The sequence below is a fragment of the Macaca fascicularis genome, chromosome 8 (genome assembly GCF_037993035.2).
Source record: "Macaca fascicularis isolate 582-1 chromosome 8, T2T-MFA8v1.1".
Lineage (NCBI taxonomy): Eukaryota > Metazoa > Chordata > Mammalia > Primates > Cercopithecidae > Macaca > Macaca fascicularis.
In genome coordinates, this window is record NC_088382.1 from 88,272,168 (window position 1) to 88,296,116 (window position 23,949).

At 36.1% G+C, this 23,949-nt stretch overlaps 1 long non-coding RNA gene across 2 annotated transcripts in view; it reads right to left on the bottom strand.

The window, feature by feature from the left end:
* LOC123575224 (uncharacterized) overlaps nucleotides 1-23,704 on the bottom strand; it is a 270,178-nt gene extending 246,474 nt beyond the window's left edge. For both annotated transcript variants that reach the window (XR_006700425.3, XR_012416937.1), the window contains exon 1: nucleotides 23,375-23,704. This is a non-coding gene — a long non-coding RNA (uncharacterized lncRNA). The remainder of the gene's footprint in view (nucleotides 1-23,374) is intronic.
* Between the last annotated feature and the right edge of the window lie 245 nt (nucleotides 23,705-23,949).

Below are 23,949 nucleotides of genomic sequence, written 5' to 3' on the forward strand. Positions count from 1 at the left end.
AGGTCTCAGAAATTTGCTTTAGTTATGTGAGTTAAAAAATTGTGTAACTACCACCATGCTGCAGAGTGAGTGTGGAACCTGGTAGTCAACTCTGCACATCACATTGTGTAATAGTAAGATTGTGTGGATGAGAGACATAATAGGCTGGGCGCGGTGGCTCAAGCCTGTAATCCCAGCACTCTGGGAGGCCGAGGCGGGCGGATCACGAGGTCAGGAGATCGAGACCATCCTGGCTAACACGGTGAAACCCCGTCTCTACTAAAAAAATACAAAAAACTAGCCTGGCGAGGTGGCAGGCGCCTGTAGTCCCAGCTATTCGGGAGGCTGAGGCAGGAGAATGGTGTAAACCCGGGAGGCGGAGCTTGCAGTGAGCTGAGATCCGGCCACTGCACTCCAGCCCGGGCGACAGAGCGAGACTCCGTCTCAAAAAGAAAAAAAAAAAAAAAAAAAAAGAGAGACGTAATAAACACAAACTCAATAAAGTAAATCTGAAAAGTAGATTCACATTTCAAAAAAGGAAAATTGTGTTGGTACCTGCTAAGTATGCCATTTTTTAAAGAAACTAATAATAATTTAAGCACATTTTAATAGAGGTAAATTAACTTTTAATATGAATACATTGGCTAAAGTATTAGTTGCTCTTTAGGGGAGAGTAATGGTAAGAAAGGGACATGACAGAAGTTTCTAGGGTCTTGATAATCTGTGAAATTTCACAGAGCTCTATTTTATAATTTGTGTACATGTGCACGTGTGTATAGACATACATTCAATTTACATTTTTTGAATATGTCAAGAAATTTGAAGTGAGATCTTTTTTAAAGAAGTTTGTCTCTTTTCCATGTAGGCCTATTCATTCTAATTTTGTATTCCTTTTAGTCTCTGTTTTCAACCTGTGAGTGGTCAATAACCAACTTTAGCAGGTTTGCTGAATTGAAAAAAAAAAAAAAAATCAATAAAATACTCAGTGGTAAATCTGCCCAGACAGAATAAGTTCATAAATCATTGCAACCTCTCTGCCCATGAGGCAGCATCAACATGGATCAGTGATAAGAACCACTTATATCTGAATGCAGTAAAAACATTGATACTAGACCTAAAGAGTTCAAGGTTCTTCTGTTTCTTCCATTACAAGTGAGGGTAAAAACCCAAGAGCCAGACAAATTCATAGGAATTGAGAATTTCAAAACATTTTAGACACCATTAATCACAACCCTTTCATTTCATAAATGACTAAATAGTAGCCAAGAAATTAAATAACTTGTGTAAGACTCACCCAACTTTGTGACAGAAATAGAATCAGACCTCAAGTCTCCCTCTTCTCAAGTCAGCACAGCTTCTGAGTTTCCTCTCCTCCATCCCAAAGAAGGCTCTTAACACATAGTTTCACCCTATCTGCAGGGGATATGTTCCAAGACCCCAGGGGATTCCTGAAACCACAGATAGTACAAAACTCTCTATGTACTATGTGCAAGTCTATCTTTTCTTCCTTACAATTTCATGGTTAGAAGATTCATTCTTACCGCAGACTTTAGCAACTGCACCGTAAAGTTTCTTTTTCTTTCTTTCTTTATTAAATCTAGAACTTTTACCTTTTCAGTTAAAAGAAGCACTTTTATGGCTTCTCTTTGGCGTATACAAATTTTCAGCATGACAAATCTTGTGCTTTGGGTAATTTAATTTGGGTAATTTTTTTGTAATTTAAGTAAAATAAGTTATTGATTACAAATACTGTGATCCCTCAACAGTCTATCTGATAATCAGGAGGGCTACTAAGTGACAGGCAGATTGTGTATGAGCGTGAAGACATATGTCCCAGGTGGACAGAGCAGGATGGCAGGATAGTGTGAGACTTCAACATGATATTCAGAAAGTTGTGCGCAGTTTAAAATTTATAAATTGCTTATTTTTGGATTTTTCCATTTAAGAGAAGATCGCTGTGTGTATATATGTGTATGTACATATTTTCCATGCATTCCTACCATATTCTTTTTTGAAAATAAAATGCTTCATCTGCCATGGAGTTTCTCTATTACTCTCCAAATAACATCTCTAAAATTGTTCCAGAATCATTTTAGCTATTAGAATGTGTGTAGCTCAACTACTAAATTGTAGCTTCATTCATTAATTGACATTATTGAGTATCTAGTTTATGCCACACACTACAATTAGTGCTTGGTATTCAGAAATAATCAGAGAAATGGTATTTGTCATTGTAGTACCTTAGGTCAATTGAGGAAACAGATAGATATTAAAATATTTATCAAAAAAGAAGTACATGTAATAAAGCATTTGACTCCATTTTTTATGTTTGACTGCTGACAGCTTTTGAAACCCATCAGTTCCTCTTCCTTTTCTGCCCTACCTCTGGGCAAGCAGATAAGAAAGCCCCAGTGCTCCCTCCTTTGGTCCCAATGGGATATGCCCATACCACCTCTGACACACACACATTAGACATATATATATACATGAAAATTGCCAAGAAGAAAATGGACTTTATTTTTAGCAACCACTCAATTATTCTAGAGTATTTCTGAGTACCTCCTATGTGCTGGAAACAGTACTACGTATGGCAGTTAGACAGTAAACCAGACAGACATGGCCTCTACCTTCACAGAATGAAGGAGGAGATTAAAACAAATCATTACAGTGGGAAGGTAAGTGTTATAATAGATATGTACAGTAAACTATGGGAGCTTATACATAGGCTAATAAGCTAAGCCTAGGACCTCATATTAGGCTTCCTAGAGGAAGTGATATTCATTTGTTTATTTGTACCTTTTAAGTTCAGGGGTACATGTGCAGCATGTGCAGGTCTGTCACATAGGCAAACGTGTGTCACGGGTGCTTGTTGCGCAGATTATTTCATCACTAAGGTCTTAAGCTTAGTATCCATTATTTTTTCCTGATCTTCTCCCTCCCCCCACCCTCCACCCTCGGATAGGCCCCAGTGTGTGTTGTTCCCCTCTATGTGTCCATGTGTTCTCATTATGTAGGTCCCACTTCTAAGTGAGAACATGCAGCATTTGGTCTTCTGCTCCTGCTTTAGTTTTCTAAGGATAATGGCCTCCAGCCCCATTCATGTCGCTGCAAAGAACATGATCTCTCTCATCAACCCAAATGCCCATCAATGATAGACTGGATGAAGAAAATGCGGTACATATATACCCAGGAATACTATGCAGCCATAAAAAAAAAAACGAAGCGATATTTAGACCAGGACATAAAGGGTAAGAAGTGGAGGAAGGATAAGAGAAAAATGCAGTAACTCTTAATACTTTCTTCTCAGTGCCCACCCCTACCAACCCTAGCAAAAGTTTATCTCTTGAAATTTTGCAAAAGGGAATTTTGATAACAGTGTGGTGAACTGCTTTCCTGAGTTAGAAGGAGGAAGGAATAGAGAAAGTCCTAGTGGGCAAATGAAGAAAGAGCAGAAGGTGAATTAGAGTGTGCCCAAATTCAAAATATAATTTAAAACATTGCTTTAGAGTGATGCCAGCAAAATGGTAGAGTAGACAGCTCCAAGCTCTCATCTCTCCAGAGAGATTACAAAAACAAGCAGAACAGTCAGAACCAATTTTTTCAGAACTCTGAATAACAGGCAAAGGTTTATTGCAACCAAAAATGGTGGGAAAGCTTAGTAGCATTTTAACTTGCTTTTGACAAACCCCATCTTCTAGTATCAGTCTATAACAGGAAATCTGGCATTCATAGGGTGGCAACTAGAAGGAGCAGAGCAGATCTGATTCACAAATGATTGTGTCTGCTCTAATTTGGACGGGCTACATAAAGAGCTGATGCAAGGTGTTCATCTCTGTATCACCTAATTTAAAACTCAGGCCAAAAAAAAAAAAAAACCACAGTGAACATTGCTCAAAAATACTGCAAACTGAATGAACAACCATCAGTTGTGTGGAACAATAATGTTTTGACAATATAGTCAAAGTATTATTATGTTTGTGACTGTCTAAGGCCTGTAACAAGTGAGATTTATCCAGGGAATGCAAGAGTGGTCCAACAAAAAATATAATCAATGCAATATATCACATTATTAGAAAGCAGGAAAAGCCCCCACATGATAATTTCAATTGATACAGAAAAGACATTGGCAGAATCCAACACCCTTTCACAATTAAAACATAAGCTGGAAAACTAGGAATAGATAAGACCATTTTCAACCTGACAAAGGGCATTTATGAAAACTACACAGCCAAAGTAATCACAACAGTAAAAGACTGAAAGCTTCTTGCCTTAGATTAGGAGCAAGGCAAGGATGTCCACTTTTGCCACTGTTATTTAGCACTGTACTCAAATTCTAATTGTACCCATAACTTATACTATATACAAAATTATGCAAACTTCATAACTGAACTGTTTGTTCAGTTTGTAGTAGTTTATTTTTTATCAGTGTCCACTGTTTTTCTGGCCTGAGTTTTGAACCCAAACATAAAAGCTAGAACCATAAAATTCTTTTTTTTTTTTTTTTAGATGGAGTCTCGCTCTGTTGCCCAGGCTGGAATGCAGTGGCGTGATCTCAGCTCACTGCAAACTCCGCCTCCCGGGTTCACACCATTCTCCTGCCTCAGCCTCCCAAGTAGCTGGGACTACAGGCACCCGCCACCACACCTGGCTAGTTTTTTTGTATTTTTAGTAGAGACGGAGTTTCACTGTGTTAGCCAGGATGGTCTCCATCTCCTGACCTCATGATCCGCCCGTCTCAGCCTCACAAAGTGCTGGGATTACAGGCATGAGCCACCGTGCCCGACCCCATAAAATTCTTTAAAATACATAGAGATAAATCTAGGACCTAGGATTTGGCAATAAATTCTCACCTCAAAAAGACAAGCAACAAAAGAAAGAAAGATGTAAATCTGACTTTGTTAACATTGAAAACTTTTGTTCAGCAAAGGACATTACTAAGAAAGCACAAATACAACCTACAAAACAGAAGAAAATATTTGATGTCATATATCTGATGAAGATTAAATATCCAGAACATATAAAGAACTCCTACAACTCAACAATGAAAAGACAAAAAAAAAATTAAAAATGGGCAAATAACTTAAATATTTTAACTCCAAAGAAAATATACAAACAGCAGTAAACACATGAAAAGATGTACAACATTATTAATTATTAGGTAAATGCAAATAAAAGCCACAATAAGATAGCACTTTGCACCTACTAGCATGGCTATAATAAAATGTGAAAAAGGAAAATAGCAAGTATTGGCTAGGAGGTAGAGAAACTGGAACCCTAATATTTTGCTATTGGAAATGTAAAATGGTGCAGCCACTGTGGAAAACAGTTTGGCAGTTCTTCAACAAGCAAAACATGGAATAACTATTTGACACAGCAAGTCTACTCCTCGATTATACATCAAAGAGTTGCAAACAAGGACTCAAACAGATATTTTTACATCAATGTTTTGCACCATTACTCACAATAAGCAAAGGTAGAAACAACCTAAGTGTCCATCAACAGATGAATGGATAAACAAAATGTAGTATGAAAATATGATGGAATATTATTCTGACATAAAAAGAAATTGGTTCTGATATGTGCTGTGCCATTAATAAACCTTGAAAACATGAAATATGCTAAGTGAAATAAATCAGGCACAAAAGGACAAATATTGTATAATTAAATATTTAGAATATACAAATTCGTAGAGACAAAATATTGCTTACAAGAGTCTGGGAGGAGGAGGAATAGGAGAGTTATTACTTAATGGCTATAGAGTTGCTATGTGGGGTGATGAAAAAGTTTTGGAAATGGTAATGGTGATGGTTGCTCAACATTGTGAATGTAATTAATGCTACAGAATTGTACATTTAAAAATGATTAAAATAACAAATTTTATGTTACCTGTATCTTATTATACTAAAATATTCAATCTAAAAACATAATGGGTTTATATTATAAGAAATATACATTTTTTTAAGTTCAATAGAGGAATAGGTCTCCTTTCAAAGTCTTTGGCTTCTTACTTGAAAAGTGTCTTCCCAATGTACACAGAAGCCCAAATACAGTATACAGTGTGGTTTGGAACACAGAATAAAAAATATGTAAATTCTTTAAAAATTATATAAAGTATTTCAAAAAGAGATGACTAATCCAATGTAGGCTGACAGTTAAATAAAATATGTTGAAAATATATAGGTCTCTGAGAACTCCTTAAAAAGGCCTTAGGATCAAGATACTGAAAGAAATGTTCTAAGTTTTAGTATTGTTCTTTTTTAAAAAAGAATATCCAGATGCTTATTTTGAAACAAAACTATTTATTATTACAAAAACCAATAAAAAGATAAATTCCCCAAATACTGTATTTCCAAAAGTGTGCTTGGCCAAATATTTCCTATAAAATTTCACTTATAAGAAAATCACAAATATAGTTATTTCTTTGTTATAAATTGTAATACAATTTCTACATGCTATCATTTAAAATGTAAAGGGCTTTTTAAAAAATGTTCAATACTGATTAATTTTTCACATTCTTTTCTTCTTTTTAATCTGCAAATACATTTTGATACTTTTTTGAAATATACATGTTTTAAATGTTTCTCTTGAAAAAAACTTGTACCTAAACAATAAGCACCATGTATCTATACACTACAACACATTTGATACAAATTAATATCAGCAAAATCATACTATTACTGAATATTTTTTCTCTGTGGGTATATCACTTTACTCTATGTGTCTTTATGATTCTTATTTATAATAACGGCAGTATAATTTTGTAAACCTATTTTATCTATTTTATAAGGTAATTTAAAAAATTTAAATTATGGCAAAACCACTGATAATCAGTATATAAGATGTTTGATAAAATATGTAAAGTCTATTTTTACTCACTAAAGATTTATGAAATTGTAGCTTTTTGTTTTTCTTCTTTTTTAACTTTGCTGGTCTAGTAAATTTGGCAAGAAAACAATAAACAGATTTTATTCAATCATTTGTCAACACAGCAACAAATTCCCATATTGCCTCAGGATGTAAACCATGTGTCCTGTGAAGGATTCATTGACAAATGCATTCATGCTTTTCTGCTCTATTGACAAGCTTTTAAACATAAAGAATTGGTCTCTATGATTTATATTCTGATTTCACATAGGAAGTAGGCTATGCTAGGTAAAAATTTAAATACACTTTTGATGCTCGAGGCTAAATATACACATCCATCTAAATGAAATTGTGCCTTCCCATTAGAATAGGTATGAATAAAAGCTAATATGATATTAAAATATTCACAATTAAGGCAAATATTTATATTTATATAAATAAGCATATTTTGAAATAGTACAATAAAGAAAAGATAGCTAGATGGAAAATGATAAAGATTAAATTATCTATAATTTAATCCAGTTATAAAATATGAAGCATTAATCTATGACAATGTTCACAGAGAGAGGAAAAAAATGTGTCTCTTTTGCAGCTCTCTCTTAGGATTGAAGCGTCATTTCTCCAGAAGACACCTTCGGAGAAACATTTATTTCACATTGGACAGCACTCTCTTAAGACGTGTTAGTAATTTTAGGCTTCATACAACGAAGATTAAAAAAAAAAAACTTGTTTTCTCTCTCCCTTAAGCATTTACATGTGGACAGTTTGAGACTAGCACAGTGATTCTGGTGTTGAATAAGACAGAGTGAACTTCAGCTTTTTAATCCATTCTCCCTAGGATGTGATTCTAATCCTTATAATCTAAGATCCCTCTCCAGCTTTCAAATCCATAATGAATACACCTGGAAGGAGGAAATGGGAAGAAAAGGACCTGTTCCTCTCTTTGGGACATGACCCATCAGGACTTCTCAAATCACTTCTGCTCACACACTAGTGTCCAGAACATAGGCATAGGGAGATGCTAACAGGAAAGGCAAAGGGAAATATCTTTATCCTGAGTATTTTTGTGTCTAGGCAAAAATTACAAATTCCATTAAGGTATAATAAGATAATAGATACTGTGGGGAAACCATTAGTCTTAGCCAGTCTGCTCCTTTTGTCATTTAATTATCAATGTGCACCGTCTTTTCTACAATAAAAACATTTTCACTCTCTTTCTAAGAGAGACAAGCACCAAGTCTCATCACCTTAGTGCATCCAGCAAGAAATCCAGGAACCTGTAGTGATTCTTCCCTCTGCAAATGTAGCCCTTTGTGGATAATCAATCTATAAATTAAACCTATCTGCTCCCAAAACAAATACAGGATAAGAGTTCACATTTAGAAAGGTGTCATGGCAAGTTGTACATCCCATTGGACAGCAGTAGCAAACATGCTCTTTTCTGCAAGTAGAATCAATTTCTTTATTAGCTACTTGGCAGCTGCAGGTTCCACTTTCTGCAGATAACTCTTTGCCCATTATCTTCCATAGCTATATTTGACATGCACTTTAAAAAGAATGGTATTCTTAAGGGCTTTTACAGGCCACTTACTGCTGTTGCAGGTTTAGGAATCAGACATTGTGTTAAGTCAGGCTTGCAGTGTCATTGGCAAGCAAGTCCCTCAAACACTTGATAGAGTTGAGGTTTGTTTCCAGTTAACTCCGTGTGCAAATTACCACAGGCAAAGTTCTCATGTAGCCACAACTTTTTCAACCTCAGAACACGTACTGGCCTCTGTATTGCACTCATTCAACTGCATCTCAACTCTCTTGAGGTTCTCTGAAGGTACAATTATGGATAGTGTTTTAGGTAGGTCTTCCCTACACCCAACACAGAGCCCAAGATTTTTCTTTGTTCAAGTAGCTTATTTAAGAATCTGTTTGCAAAGTGCAAACATGAGAGGTTGGAAATTGAATAGGGAAGGAAGAAAAGATAGATATACAGAAAGATATAGATGTATATCCTATCAGTTTTATTTCCTTGGAAACAAAGTAAGATTAACACAGAAATTTTCTTTTCTTTCACAGAAAATCTTACACAGAAATTTTCACTGTAGCAGAGGCTGGAATCAGAAGTAAAATTAAGAGGAAGTGAAGCACATGCAGAGGTTACGACTGACAACAATGGTAAAGTACTATCCTTAATCTGATCTTTGCTGCTGAAGTTGCTCCCATTGTCTTGCCTTAACTTTTAAAGGAAAATGCTTGAAAAAGTCTTTAGGCCAAAGTGATATTTCCTACAAAGACTACGGCTTTGTAGCCATGGCATGAAACTGCTTCCACTCCACATAGCAAAACAGTCAGATTTTTGTTCCCTGCATGGTCCTGACTTATCATACTCCCAATCAGTTTCAATTACAGGCTGCAGGCAGATAGCGCCTCCTTTTATCAAAGCAATATTCCCTTTCACCTCTGTTTGCAGGTTGGCTAGCTCTAGCCTGAGTTCATCTCACCACTGAAGAACTTGTTGAAAGCAATAAGAAACAGCAAGACAACAGCATTCTGAAGATTTCCTTCCATATAGGGAATGAGAGTTAAATAGGCCCATTGCTATCCTTTAAAATATGGGAAGCAATAGTTTTACTAACAACTTTGCCACAGAATAACAAATATCACAAACTCTTCAAAACACTGTATGAGTTACATAGGGCAGGACCTCTAGGTAAAGAGAAGAGGTCTAACGTTTGGAAGAAGAGAACCAGATGAAGTGATTAGTGAAGTCAGAGGGAAACTGAGAGTGGAATCGAAGTTATAGGTAGCAAGTGCTTCAAGGAGGGAGAAAGTGACTGTGCCAAATGCTCATAACAGGTTGGAAAGTGAGTTCTGAGAGCTACCAGGTTCAGCAATGAGACGGTCGTGAGTGACAATGATGAGGAATGCTTCTTATGAAGCAGAATACTAGGCTCCTTGTTTTTTAGTGAGTATTCATTAATCCCATGGAAACTTTCTACACAGTCTCCTGAAACATAACAAAAAGCGTCCTTGCTTTTCAGCATAATTTGAAACAAACACTTCTACTACTAAGATTAGTAAAAAAGAAAATAAAATGGTCAATCTTTAAGCCTAATGGCAAAATTTACTCAAAATATAATTTCAAAAGACCTATATGTGTAAAATAAACTATTGCTAACAAAGACATTCTTTAAATCAAATATTTGCCAGTAACAGGAAACAGCATCAAGTTTTAACTTTTAAAATTATAAATCCATTAATATAATCTAAATGAATCCAGTCAATACTTAGAAAATAGAAATTTTAGTGATAATATTAACTTTATGAAGAGTTAAGCAAACATGAACATAAATTCTGACTTTCTAATATTCCTCTAAGTAGCTCGAGAATATTGTGCTATTTACAATTTTTCCTTTAATCAAAAATTAAAAATAATTATCAGTCAGTAGTTGGAGAGTGGGGAAGGGAAATGTGTCAGGAGACTAATCAAAGAACTGCGGATGGGATTCCTTGTTGACATTGTATACATATATAAATCTATATTGCATTTATGAAATTATACATATTATGAAAAAATGATAGACTTTGAATAGGACCATTAAATTAGTATGATTCAGGCAGTTAGTAGATCCGCCCTACTACATGCAAATAACCCCACTGGTCTCTCTACTCTTTTTATGTAAAGGACAGACCAGTTAGTTTTTCCAAGGGGAATTCTTAAACTCATTAGATATGTGGTATTCATTCTAATTAGTTTCACTTAACACCACAAAAAGGACTTGTTCACAGGCTATTTTACCCTCTTCTTCCTCTCTAGTTGATTAGCTGTGTTCATTTTTAAATGGAAGATATACTCTAGATATTTAAATGTAGGGCATCTCTCCCTTTCAAATCTCAGAAAGAAAGGCATGCTTCAGTTTCTGTATGGAGAGCTCTGATATCCTGTCCCTCTTGTGAAGGAGGAAGGAATGCTGCTCCCCCTATTCTTCTTTGTCTTCTACCTTTCATCAGCATTGAGCCTCTCTATGCTTTTTCAGATCAAAAGATAGTTTGTCTCATTCCAGGACATTCAATATTCGTACTTTAAAAAGTAAAAGGTTAATCTTTAATAATAAAAATAGAACAGTGACGGTATTAGTTCTTAAACAGTATAAAACATAGATGCCTTACTACATCAGAAAGCCTTCTTAGGATTTCAGGTTCAATGAATGGCAGTTAACAAAAACATTTTGGCAACTTACTTGACAGTTGTACCAACAGGTTTGGATTCATAATGATGAATCTAGGGCATATATTGGTGCCAGGCATAGAAAATTAAATAATATCAAGACATTTTAAATGGCCTTATTAACATCTTAAAACTCACCTATAAGGGAAATTATGCTTTTACAATTTATAACAAGAAAATCATGGAAACATGCACATATGCAAAGAAAATGTAATTATAATACCAACTAATGTTAACTAGTCACTTTGTTAATTGCCTGATGCGTACTAAGCACTTATATGCATTTCTTTCATTAAATCTGAATAATACTTCTAACATATCCATTTTATAAATGAACTAATTAAGGCATAGAGAGATAAATGATTCACACCTAAGATAACCTTGTAAGGAGCAAAGTTAGACTCAACCCAGATGTCTCTGATTGTAATTCCAATGCTTTTAATCACGATGATACACTGCAGTTGATTAAAGTTAGAATTTGAATTTGAAAACTTAGATTCCAATTTCTACTATGACTACATCACCATGCATTTATGTTCCAAGAAAAAAATCTAATATGTACTGACATTAATGACAATATTACATTAGAAGAATGTTCCAGAGAAAGAGAATACTATCCAAATGTATTTTTAAAGCTTACTTGTTTTTGGTTTGACTGTGTTTCCTAAGTTTCTCACACTAGAATAAAAGGAAAAAAAAAAGACAATTAACAATCGTGGGTCGTGTGTGTGTGTGTGTGTGTATGTGTGTGTGTATGTGTGTGTATGCTTACAAATATGAAAATTCAACTTGCAAGAAAAGACAAGATCCAAGTTTGCATTTGTACAAATAGTAAATACCTGGAAAATCAGTAGTCTCCAGTACAATTAACTACCACTTTCCTCTTATCATGAATCAAACTGAGTGTATTTAAAATTTACTGTATTTCAACTGAGGGAAGTAATTCTATGTTACAATATTTATGAATGTAAAGTATGTTCATTTAGAAAATTTCATAAACATTTAAAAATAAAATAAAAATTATCTCTTAATGTCCACAAAACATGCTATTGACAACATATCATACATATTTATATGTATAAACATACATATACATACTTACACATTATAAATATATTTATATTTTTAGATACTAAAGTTTTATATACCTATACATTTTAAACTCATATTTATTGTGATTTTATCTTATTTTTAGGATATTATTAGATGTGATTATTTTAAATTTCTATGTAAGAAATCACTTTTAGAGATGACTTTTAGTAACTCCTGTATGCAATCTAGTTATGAGCCCTCATGAAGATGTGTTTCAAATGTTAAAAAATAAAGTTTTCTAACTAAATACCTGTTGTATAGATCCGAAGGAAAATAAAATAGTCAGTGGCTCTTGATCCACAGGAGCAAATGCCTAAAGAGCTCTAATTTTTTAGGTTGGTTGAGCCACAGACAATGGTTATCTGTGGGAATAAATTATATGAACACTAAAAATTGCAACACTGGGAGTCCAGTGACTCTTGGTCACTCAATAAGAAATAAGCAAAACTCTGGAAGCTCAATGTGATGCACAAAGATGTGGATCAACAGTGAGGGCTCCATCTGTTGATAGCATTACCTAACTGGTATGTAAGACCATATGTCTGCAGCTACCAATATGGCATCAATAAGAAGTGACAGGAAGGACCTGATCAGAGTTCATCCTTGTCACACTTAAGCAAATATTGGCCTGCTAGCCTCTTGAAATGCATAAAGTCCGGAGTTTTGAGATCATTCAGAAGAGAAGGTTTCCATAAGAGAGGAATATTGACATATACAATCTGGCAAATAGGAGCCTGAGTTCATTTTAATGTGAAAAACAAAAGATACATGATGGTATTTCCCTCTCAAGTTAATGAACAGTTCAGAAAATTTATCATATAATGCTTTCACTAATATCATTTTTAAGAAAACTTTGGCTACATTTTGATATTAAAAAGTCTACATTTTATTGGTGGCAATGTAAAGTAGCAGAGCCATTATGGAAGACAGTATGGAGATTCTTCAAAAAAGTAAAAATAAAACTACCATTTATCCAGCAATTCCACTGCTGGGCTTATATCCAAAAGAAAGGAGGCCAGCATATTAAAGAGATACTTGCACACTCATGCTTATTACAGCATGATATTCACAAGAACCAAGGTATGGAATCAACTTAAGTGGCCATCAATAGATGAATGCATAAAGAAAATGTGGTATATCTACACAATGGAATACCATTCTGCCATTAAAAAAGAATGAAATTATGTCATTTGCAACAACATGGATAGAACTGGAAGACATTATGTTAAGTGAAATAAGCCAAGCACAGAAAGACAAATATTGCATGTTCTTATTCAAATGTGGGAACAGAAAAGATGGTATCCTGGAGGTGGAGAGTAAGAACGGTGTTTACCAGGGTATGGGAAGGGAACAGAAAAGGAAGGAATAAAAATAAGTTGGTTAAAGCATACAAAAATACAGTTAAAGAAATATATTCCAGTATTTAATAGTATAGAAGGGAAATTTTAGTTAGTAATTTATTGTATATTTCAAAATAGCTAGAAGTGAAGAACTGTAAATGTTTCTGACATGAATAAAAGTTAAATGTTTGAGGTGATAGATATCCCAGTGAGAGGTGACAGCATGCTGGCAGCCCTCACTCGCTCTTGGCGCCTCCTTGTCCTCCGTGTCCACTCTGGAAGGGCTTGAGGAGCCCTTCAGCCCGCCACTGCACTGTGGGAGCCCCTCTCTAGGTTGACTGAGACAGGAGATGGCTCCCTCTGCTTGCAGGGAGGTATGCAGGGAGAGCCCCCGGCAGGAACTCAGGCGGCACGCAGGACTCACCGGCCAGCGTGAGTTCCGGGTGGGCGTGGACTCGGTGGGCCCTGCACTCGGAGCAGGGGGCCAGCGTCCCTGGCCCGGGCACTGAGGGGCTTAGCACCTGGGGCTAGTAGCTGCAGAGGTCACGCTGGGTCCAGCACCGGCGGCCCACCTGCACGGCACCCGAATTCTCCCTGGGCGTCAGCTGCCTCCCCGCAGGGCAGGGCTCTGGACCTGCAGCCCACCGTGCCAGAGCCCACCCCACCCCCAGCCCCACAGTGGGCTCCTGCCAGGCCCGAGCCTCCCCCACAGGTGCCACCCCCTGCTCCATGGCCCCAGGTCCCATCGACCACCCAAAGGCTGAGGAGTGCAGGTGCCCGCCTCAGAACTGGTGGGCAGGTCCGCCCCCGGCCCTGGTGCGGGATCCCCTAAGGGAACTAGCTGGTCTCCTGAGTAGGGTGGGGACTTGGAGAACTTTTATGTCTAACTAGATTGTAATTGCACCAATCAGCACTCTGTGTCCAGCTCAAGGTTTGTAAACACACCAATCAGTGCTCTGTGTCTAGCTAATCTAGTGGGGACTTGGAGAACTTTTATGTCTAGCTAGAGGATTGTAAATGCACCAATCAGCCTTCTGTGTCTAGCTCAGGGATTGTAAATGCACCAATCAGCACCTTGTCAAAATGGACCAATCAGCAGGATGTGGGTGGGGCCAGATAAGGGAATACAGCAGGTTGGGGGGGGGGGGGGAATCTTCTCTGCTGCTCACTGGCTCCGCACCACCTTTATGAGCTGTAACACTCACCACAAAGGTCTGCAGCTTCACACCTGAAGTCAGCAAGACCACGAACCCACCAGGAGAGATGAACAACTCCAGACGCGCCGCTTTTAAGAGCTGTAACATTCACCACGGAGTTCTGCAGCTTCACGCCTGAAGCCAGCGAAACCATGATTCCACCAGAAGGAAGAAATTCTGGACACATCTGAACATCTGAAGGAATAAACTCCAGGCACACCATCTTTAAGAACTGTAACACTCACCGTAAGGATCTGCAGCTTCATTCTTGAAGTCAGTGAGACCAAGAACCCACAAATTCTGGACACACCAGTTCCTCTGATTTGATCATTGTACCTTGTACGCAAGTATCAAAATATCACATATACCCCAAAGTTATGTACAACAAATTACATATCAACCTAAATTTCTACATTTTATTACTTATATGAGTTGCTGTGAAGGACACAAACTGATTAAAGAATGACTGAAGGTGTGGTAACCTATTTCAGAAAAGGTGGCAGCAAAGATATTTAGGAGGAGGTGACATTAAAGCTGAAACAAAATAAGAAGCAGCAAGATAAAGAGGAGGAATAAGAATATTACATGAAAAAGCTAGCTACTAAAAAGTCCTGCAATGGAAAATCTTAGAGCATATCTGGGTAAACAATCGAATACCTGCATGAAGGAAATGCAGACAAGATGCAGTTGGGAGGATTGATAGGGGCTAAAATCTACAAGGCTAAGGATTTTGATTTTATTTTAGATGCAAGTGAAAGCCATTAAATAGCTTTGAAAAAATAGTTGAAATGATCAGATTTGTATGGTATTTTACATAAAAATTTTTCAAAGTAGAACAAGGAAGAAATTACAGTAGCATAGACTAAGTTAGTGACTATGAAAATGAAGAGACATAATATATATTTTATATAATATATATACACTTGAATACAGATTATAGAGAACTCACTAATGTATTCTATGTTAGAAATGAAAAAAAGTAAAGAATAAAGGCTTATTCCTAGGTTTTGCTTTGAGTCAGTATACAAACCGTGATGCCATTCACTGAGAGAAAAAAGATTTGCAGAATATCAAATGATATAGAGTGCCACAATACCTTAAAGGCAAAGTACATTTGAGTATCTACAAATATATCACCTCCCATGTAACAAAAAAGGGAATGTAAGAAAATGCACATATATCTGCTAATTTGTGCAAAAAGAAATGTAGAAAGGATAAACCAGAAATTAGTGCAATTGATTATCTGCAGGAAGCAGATAGAAACTGGGCAAAAAGAAAAGTAGAATGGGAAAGGAGTAGAAGGAATGAGAAGGAGTGACATTTCTATGGGTATACCTTTTTGTATAATCCTGACATTAAAACAATGGAAAATCTTACATTTCCAGGTAAATAAATATTTAAAATCAAGCAGTATTTGGAAAGATCTCAACATGGAACATAAACTGTAACAAGTGAGCCTAACTTTATTACAAACAAATAACAAAATTACACTGAAATGCAGAAAAACTAACCTAAACTTTAGGAAACAGTATATTGACCATACAGTTTTGAGCTTACACATACTGTAAAGCTAAAGACAAAAAGAATTGTACACAAATACTGTAATTGTGTGTTAGTTCATTTTCACACTGCTACAAAGAGCAACCTGAGACTGGGTAATTTATGAAGAAAAGAGGATTAATTGACTCACAGTGCCACAGGCTATACAGGAAGCATGCTGGGAGGACTCAGGAAATTTCCAATCATGGCAGAAGGGTGATGAGGAAGCAAGCACCCTCTTCACACGGTGGCAGGAGAGAGACAGACAGAGAGAGAGCAGGGAAGTGCTATACACCTTTAAACAACAAGATCTTCTGAGAACTCACTATCACAAGAATGGCCAGGGGGAAATCTGCCCATGATCCAATCACCTCCCACCAGCTCCCTCCCCAATACTGAGAATTACAATTCAACATGCAATTTGGATGGGGACACACAGCCAGACCATATCAACTTATTAAATGTATTTTCACAATTCTTAAATTATCATGTGTATTCTAGGACTGAACAAATAAGTAAATAGAATGTGGATCATGAGAATCAGTTTCTCACTGTTAAAGAAGTTTGTAAGGTGTAAGGAAGGGCTCCAGTTTCAGTTTTCTGCATATGGCTAGCCAGTTCTTCCAACACCATTTATTAAATAGGGAATCCTTTCCCCATTGCTTGTTTTGGTCATGTTTGTTAAAGATCAGATGGTTGTAGATGTGTGGCATTATTTCTGAGGCCTCTGTTCTGTTTCATTAGTCTATATATCTGTTTTGGTACCAGTACCATGCTGTTTTGGTTAGTGTAGTCTTATAGTATAGTTTGAAGTCATGTAGCATGATGCCTCCATCTTTGTTCTTTTTGCTTAGGATTGTCTCGGCTATATGGGCTCTTTTTTGGTTCCGTATGAAATTTAAAGTAGTTTTTTCTAATTCTGTGAAGAAAGTCAATGATAGCTTGAAGGGGATACCATTGAATCTATAAATTATTTTGGGCACTATGGCCATTTTCACGATGTTGATTCTTCCTATCCATGAGCATGGAATGTTTTTCCATTTGTTTGTGTCCTCTCTTATTTCCTTGGGCAGTGGTTTGTAGTTCTCCTTGAAGAGGTCCTTCACATCCCTTGTAACTTGTATTCCTAGGTATTTTATTCTCTTTATAGCAATTGTGAATTGGAGTTCACCCATGATTTGGCTGTTTGTCTATTATTGATGTATAGAAATGCCTGTGATTTTTGCACATTGATTCTGTATCCTGACACTTTACTGAAGTTGCTTATCAGTTTAAGGAGATTTGGGGCTGAGATGATGGAGTTTTCTACGTATACAATAATGTCTAGAATTCTGAATTCTGCAAACAGAGACAATTTGACTTCCTCTCTTCCTATTTGAATACCTGTATTTCTTTCTCTTGCCTGATTGCCCCGGCCAGAACTTCCAATACTATGTTGAGTAGGAGTGGTGAGAGAGAGCATCCGTCTTGTGCCAGTTTTCAAAGGGAATGCTTCCAGCTTTTGCACATTCAGTATGATATTGGCTGTGGATTTGTCATAAATAGCTCTTACTATTTTGAGATACATTCCATCAAAGTTTTTAAAAATTAACTCAAGATGGATTAAAACCTAAGACCTAAACCCATAAAAACCCTAGAGGAAAACCGAGGCAATACCATTCAGGACATAGGCATCAGCAAAGACTTCATGATGAAAACACCAAAAGCAATGGCAACAAAAGCCAAAATTGACAAATGGGGTCTAATTAAACTAAAGAGCTTCTGCACAGCAAAAGAAACTATCATCTGAGTGAACAGGCAATCTATGGAATGGGAGAAAATTTTTGCAATCTATCCATCTAACAAAAGGCTAATATCTAGAATCTACAAGAAAGGTCAACAAATTTACAAGAAAAAAAACAACTCCATCAAAAAGTGGGCATAGATATGAATAGACACATCTCAAAAGAAGACATTTATGCAGCCAACACACATGTGAAGAAAAGCACATCATCACTGGTCATTAGAGAAATGCAAATCAAAACCATAATGAGATATTATCTCATGCCAGTTACAATGATGATCACTAAAAAGTCAGGAAATAACAGATGCTGGAGAGTATGTGGAGAAATAGGAATGTTTTTACACTGCTGGTGGGAGTATAAATTAGTTCAACCATTGTGGAAGACAGTGTGGTGGTTCCTCAAGGATCTAGAAGCAGAAATACCATTTGACCCAGCAATCCCATTACTGGGTCATTCTACTATGAAGACACATGCACAAGTATGTTTATTGCAGCACTATTCACAATAGCAAAGACTTGCTATCAACCCAAATGCCCATCAGTGATAGACTAGATAAAGAAATGTGGCACATATACACCATGGAATACTATGTAGCCATAAAAAAGGATGAGTTCACGTCTTTTGCAGGGACACGGATGAAGCTAGAAACCATCATTCTCAGCAAAGTAACACAGGAACAGAAAACCAAACACCACATGTTCTCACTTCTAAGTTATAGTTGAACAATGAGAACATAGGGCCACAGAGAGGAGAACATCACACACCAGGGCCAGTCAGGGGGTGAGGGGCTGGTTAAGCATAGCATTAGGAGAAATACCTAATGCAGATTACAGGGGAAGGATAGCATTAGAAGAAATACCTAATGTAGATGACGGGTTGATGGGTGCAGCAAACATCCATGGCATGTGTATACCTATGTAACAAACCTGCACATTCTGCACATGTATCCCAGAACTGAAATTAAGAAAAAAAAAAAAAAAAGGAAGTGACAAATAGAGAAAGAGTGAGAGAGGAGGGCAAAATAAACCCTGAGTTGGACTGGAATCCAGGTATCCATTTGAACTCATACTTTTATACAGATAATCATATAGATATCTATATATACACATACGTTCATATAAATTTAAAAACAGATGTTTATGTGTGTATGCTAGTTTTGTCTGCTTATATGGCAATTGGGTAACTTGGGTAGTAATGAATATAACTCTTGCCAAGATGCTGGGGCTACAGGTGTGTTCCACCACACCTAGTTTTTTTTTTTTGGTGGAGATGGGGTTTTGCCGTATCGCTCAGGCTGGTCTCAAACTCCCAGACTCAAGCAATTTTCCCACTTAGACCTCCAAAAGTGCTGGAATTATAGGCATGATCCACCATGCCCATCCTATAATTGTTAGTATCTAATTCAAGGAACCAGAACTCCTTGGAGAAATGATGGATTAAGAACTGGGACAGGAAAAGTAAAAGATAGGCCTGGAACATTCTGTGGTGTGAGAAAAGAAAGTACTACTAAAAAAATTGTACGGCCCTGTAAAAAAAAAAACACAGGAGATGATTTGAGGGAGTCCAGTGATAAAATCTGGAATAAATTGAGCAATGATATAATTAATAATTGTAATTGATTTTAACACAGAGAATAAAATAAATATCCATAAGCATACAGATATAAATAATTAAATAAATTTGCAAATGAGGGGAAAGGAACAGTGCTTCCATATAGTTAACTTATAATTAATAACTGTTGAAGGAATTGTGGGAATAGAAAATGACCATTTGTGAAACACCAAAGTAACTGGTGGAAGCAGGAATTATTGGCAGTTTCTAAAATTGGTATGGGAGGATGAAATAAGAAATAGAATAATTGAACAATCTAAAATTATCTCCCCAGAAAATGCATATTAAAGGGTAAAATAGTAATTTTGCTGCTATCCTTATAAACAAGTCATCAAAGCTAATACCACCCAGTAATGAGACATATGGATTTCTTGTATTCCCTAATATGGCACACTGAGACGGGCATAACATCATTCCTTTGGTGCTCCTGCCAGGTATCGCATAACCTCAGTCTAACCATGAGAACATATGAAACTCAAATTGAAGGAGATTCTACAAAATAACTGCCTAGGATTCTCCATAAACTCAAGGTCATGAAAGACTGAAAAACTATCCTAGATTGAAGGAGAATGAGGAGGTATAGCAAATAACTGAGATAAGTGAACCTGGATATGAACCTAGACCGAGAGACAATAGGCAGTATTTGAATATAGTCTGTAAAGCAGTTAATAGAATGGTATCAGTGCAAATTTTCTGACTTCCATAATTGTACTGTGGTTATGTAAAATATAAACACTGAGAAAGCTGAGTAAAGGCCATATGGCAACTCATGACTTTATGTATGAAGTGTTTTGGTACATTAAGCTTAATAATACAGTTAGTAAAAACTTAGTTTGAAAATTTCCTATGAAGAAAAGCATCTTGTTTAGGAATATTACAAATTTGATGTAGAAGATAATATTTACAAAAGATTCATAAGGTGTGGCAGAGGAAACAGTCAGCTTTGAACAATGGCTTTTCAAAACCTTATACAATTAAGTGTCATGATGAGTGGAATGCATGAACTACATAAATTTATGAGGAGTTAGAAAACCATAGAATTTTCTCACTGCAAATGTCCTTAGAATTTACTTTCTCAACTTCTTAGTTTCAACCTCTGCTGAAATATTCAGAGACAGGGAGTTTATAATTTTAAAATGTGGTCTATTTTATTTCTTGAAAGGTTCCAATCATTAAAATGTTCATCCTTTTATGAAGTTAAGCCTGGCTCACTGGTCTAACTTCTTCTGTTTGAAACAGCCTAACCTTTTTTCCACAGGACAATGCTTCAAATATTTTAGAGCTGCCACCTAGTTCCCACCTTGTCTTGTTTCATTTCATCTATTCCAAGTTCCTTTAGCTACTTCTTATTTATTTTAGATTCCAGACACATTATGGCATTGATTCCTCTCTTTAGCATAACAACTCATTTGTCAGATATGGTATTTTAAAACTGGAAGAGGTTGTTTATTGTTATCTGTAGAAAATTCAAACATAGTATCTGCAATCAGGCAATAATTCTTCACCTAAAATGATTCATATATACCAGCTGACAAATAAAATGAAAAAAATCCCAATGGGTTTTATTCCTAAAGAGTTATAATGTGCACTTATCTGCAGTGTACGGGTAATGTCAATTTTCTTTCTATGCATCGACAACATTGCCCTGTCACAAAGGAGAAGGGAACGCCCCATTGATGTTGCCTAACTGTGTTAGTATAAATATCATGCTATGAACTAGAAATTAGATATTAGGAAGGATTCTTTTTTGCCACTATACATGCATAATACAATTTTCCCTATTATTTGAGCATTTCTCATCTTGATTACTCATCTATAAGCCCTTAAGCATATTCGCTAACCTGCATCATAAACATCAAAGTGGAACACTTCGCTTTGCTTTTTATGAAATTAGTATGCTTACTAACCACTATTTGAGTTCTCACTATGGGCAAATCATTCTAGCTAGCAAAGTGCAGAGGTTCAGAGCATAAAGTTCAAAGTGTAACACCTAAGCTCAAGCAAGTAACTTAATCTATCTAAAGTTTCATTTTCTTGTGTGTAAAGTGAGAATAATTGTAATATAAAGTGGATGGTAAAAAACATTTAGGTACTACATAATAAGAGCTTATTTGACTTGTGGCAGTAAGTTTGTATTCACTAGTGCCAGCATGATAAGGATGATGATGAAGTTACCAGCAGGTGTACACAATAAGAACTGGTGAATAAACCACATGATTACCTCTGTGTGTATTTCCTTCCTCAGGCTAAACTCCTCTGCTTTGTATCCCTTGGCTCTCACTCTTCAACTATTAAACACTTCACAAGGCAGCTCAGGTCTTCTCTTCTATGATGCTTTCCCTAACTACTCTTCTAGAATTAACTTAAAATGTGTTGCTTATACTCATATTATGTACAAAATTCTGCAGCAAAATTTATAACACTTTATTGTGATTTGTTCCCCATTGGATTGCAACTATTTTGAGGAAAGAAACTGGGTCTTATTCCTGGAATATAAAATAGTTCCAAGCACATAGTAAGTGATCAATAGATAATATTTCATAAATAAAATAGTGAATAAAAATTAATGATTGTTTTATGCTACTTCTTGCTCTCTAGGAGCCAAGTCACAAATGCTTAGTTAAGTGCATTTATTTTTTTCTAATATGGTACAGAAAACTATTAATAAAAGGTCAGACTCATTGATGTATGCACAATATCAACAATGGGATTTCTCATAATTTGTATAGTTCCATATGCAACCCTAGCAAGTGAAGATTAATCAATTGCGGCCTGCCTTGTATTTATATTTATATAATCTCAAGCTAATTTAAAGAAAGCCATCATATCCTACTAAGTTGAAAAGTTTGAGACTTTTAATGTTTAAATAATAGTGAGACTAGCTCCCTTTTGTCATTCTGGATTCTCATTTTTTAAGATAATTTTAACATTTTAACTTCTTTGAATATCATCATTTCCAAATTCAGTTAGTGGGGGCCTTAACATAATAGCAAATTTGAAAACTAATAGAAGAGAGGTAAATGTCCAACAATTTGAACCTCTTTTGGTTAGTCTCCACATTTCTTTAAAAATAATTCCCATTTACCACAATATCTACACTTTCAATCTTTTTTCCTACTAAAACCAAGAAGAAAAAAAAATCATGTTGATGGTTCCAGAATCATCCACAAGGGGGCAAACTTACAACACATGCACAAGGCAGGGAAAATGAGCAATAATAAACTGGATTCATTGGAGAAAAAAAATGGAGTCATTAATGACATTAAGTCCATATTAGAAAGAAAACAATGCTAGTATAGCTCTTTGAGGATAAGATTTTTATTCAATTTCTACTTTTTATTCCTATTTTCAATGCCAGAGGAAGTATGCATATCTGAAAGTTGGAGTCAGATGTAACAAAATCATTTAAATGTCTCTTTAATGATAAGGAAAGGACTTGAAAACACTGTAAGCTCTCTTATACTTATTTCTATTCTGACAGCTTTAAATTTTATTTTTAAAATATATTTCTGAGATTGCTTTATCAAAAATGTATACCTCACCTAAGATGCTATCATTGTCTTAAGAGTCAAGAAATTACAGACAGGAATTCAACTAAAACAAAAATGGAAAATTTCTGTACAACACAGCAAACTGAGTTCTAGTTGTGTTTGCCCTTAACACACCCTGTTATGAGTCAGGGTTTTCAGTCCTTGTGATTCTTAAAGTTAAAATCAAGTATAAGACTATTGCTCACAGTCTAATGCTTACCCAGATCAGAGTCCGTGGCTCCTATTAGAATCACTCTGCTGTATTCACTCCGAGCTCTGACGGCCATCACTCTCGGTTGTTTTGGCTGTACAAAATGCCAACCCCAGCGAAACAGAACCCTAGGCCAACTCAGCACCCGCACCAGGCAACTAACCATGGCTGGAGAAAACCCAGCAACTTTGCTAATTTGTCTCGTTTAAATTCATAATCATAAGCCTGAGTGAACTTGCTAGTACTTATTAGAAAACTCAGTGCAAATCAGTTCTCTTTCACTCCCTTCTAGGCAACTGTTTCAAAACTTCTCTTTCCTCACATCTCAAGTACCAATTCATCTTTCTAAATTCTCAGCTGCTTTTTATTTCATTGGGAATGCAGATGAGAGCAAGGCAAAATTCCCTAGAGCTCTGAACATCAAGTTTACCAACCTATCTGGGTCTACTTGAAGCCAAATGCTCTGTCTCCCCTCTCTTTTTGGGGAAGAAATACTTATCCTCTGATCTAGGGCCAAATCCTCTCTCCTGCACTAGATCCCTTCTGAGTATCTCTTTTTTCCTGCATCATCAGTTACTTGTTCT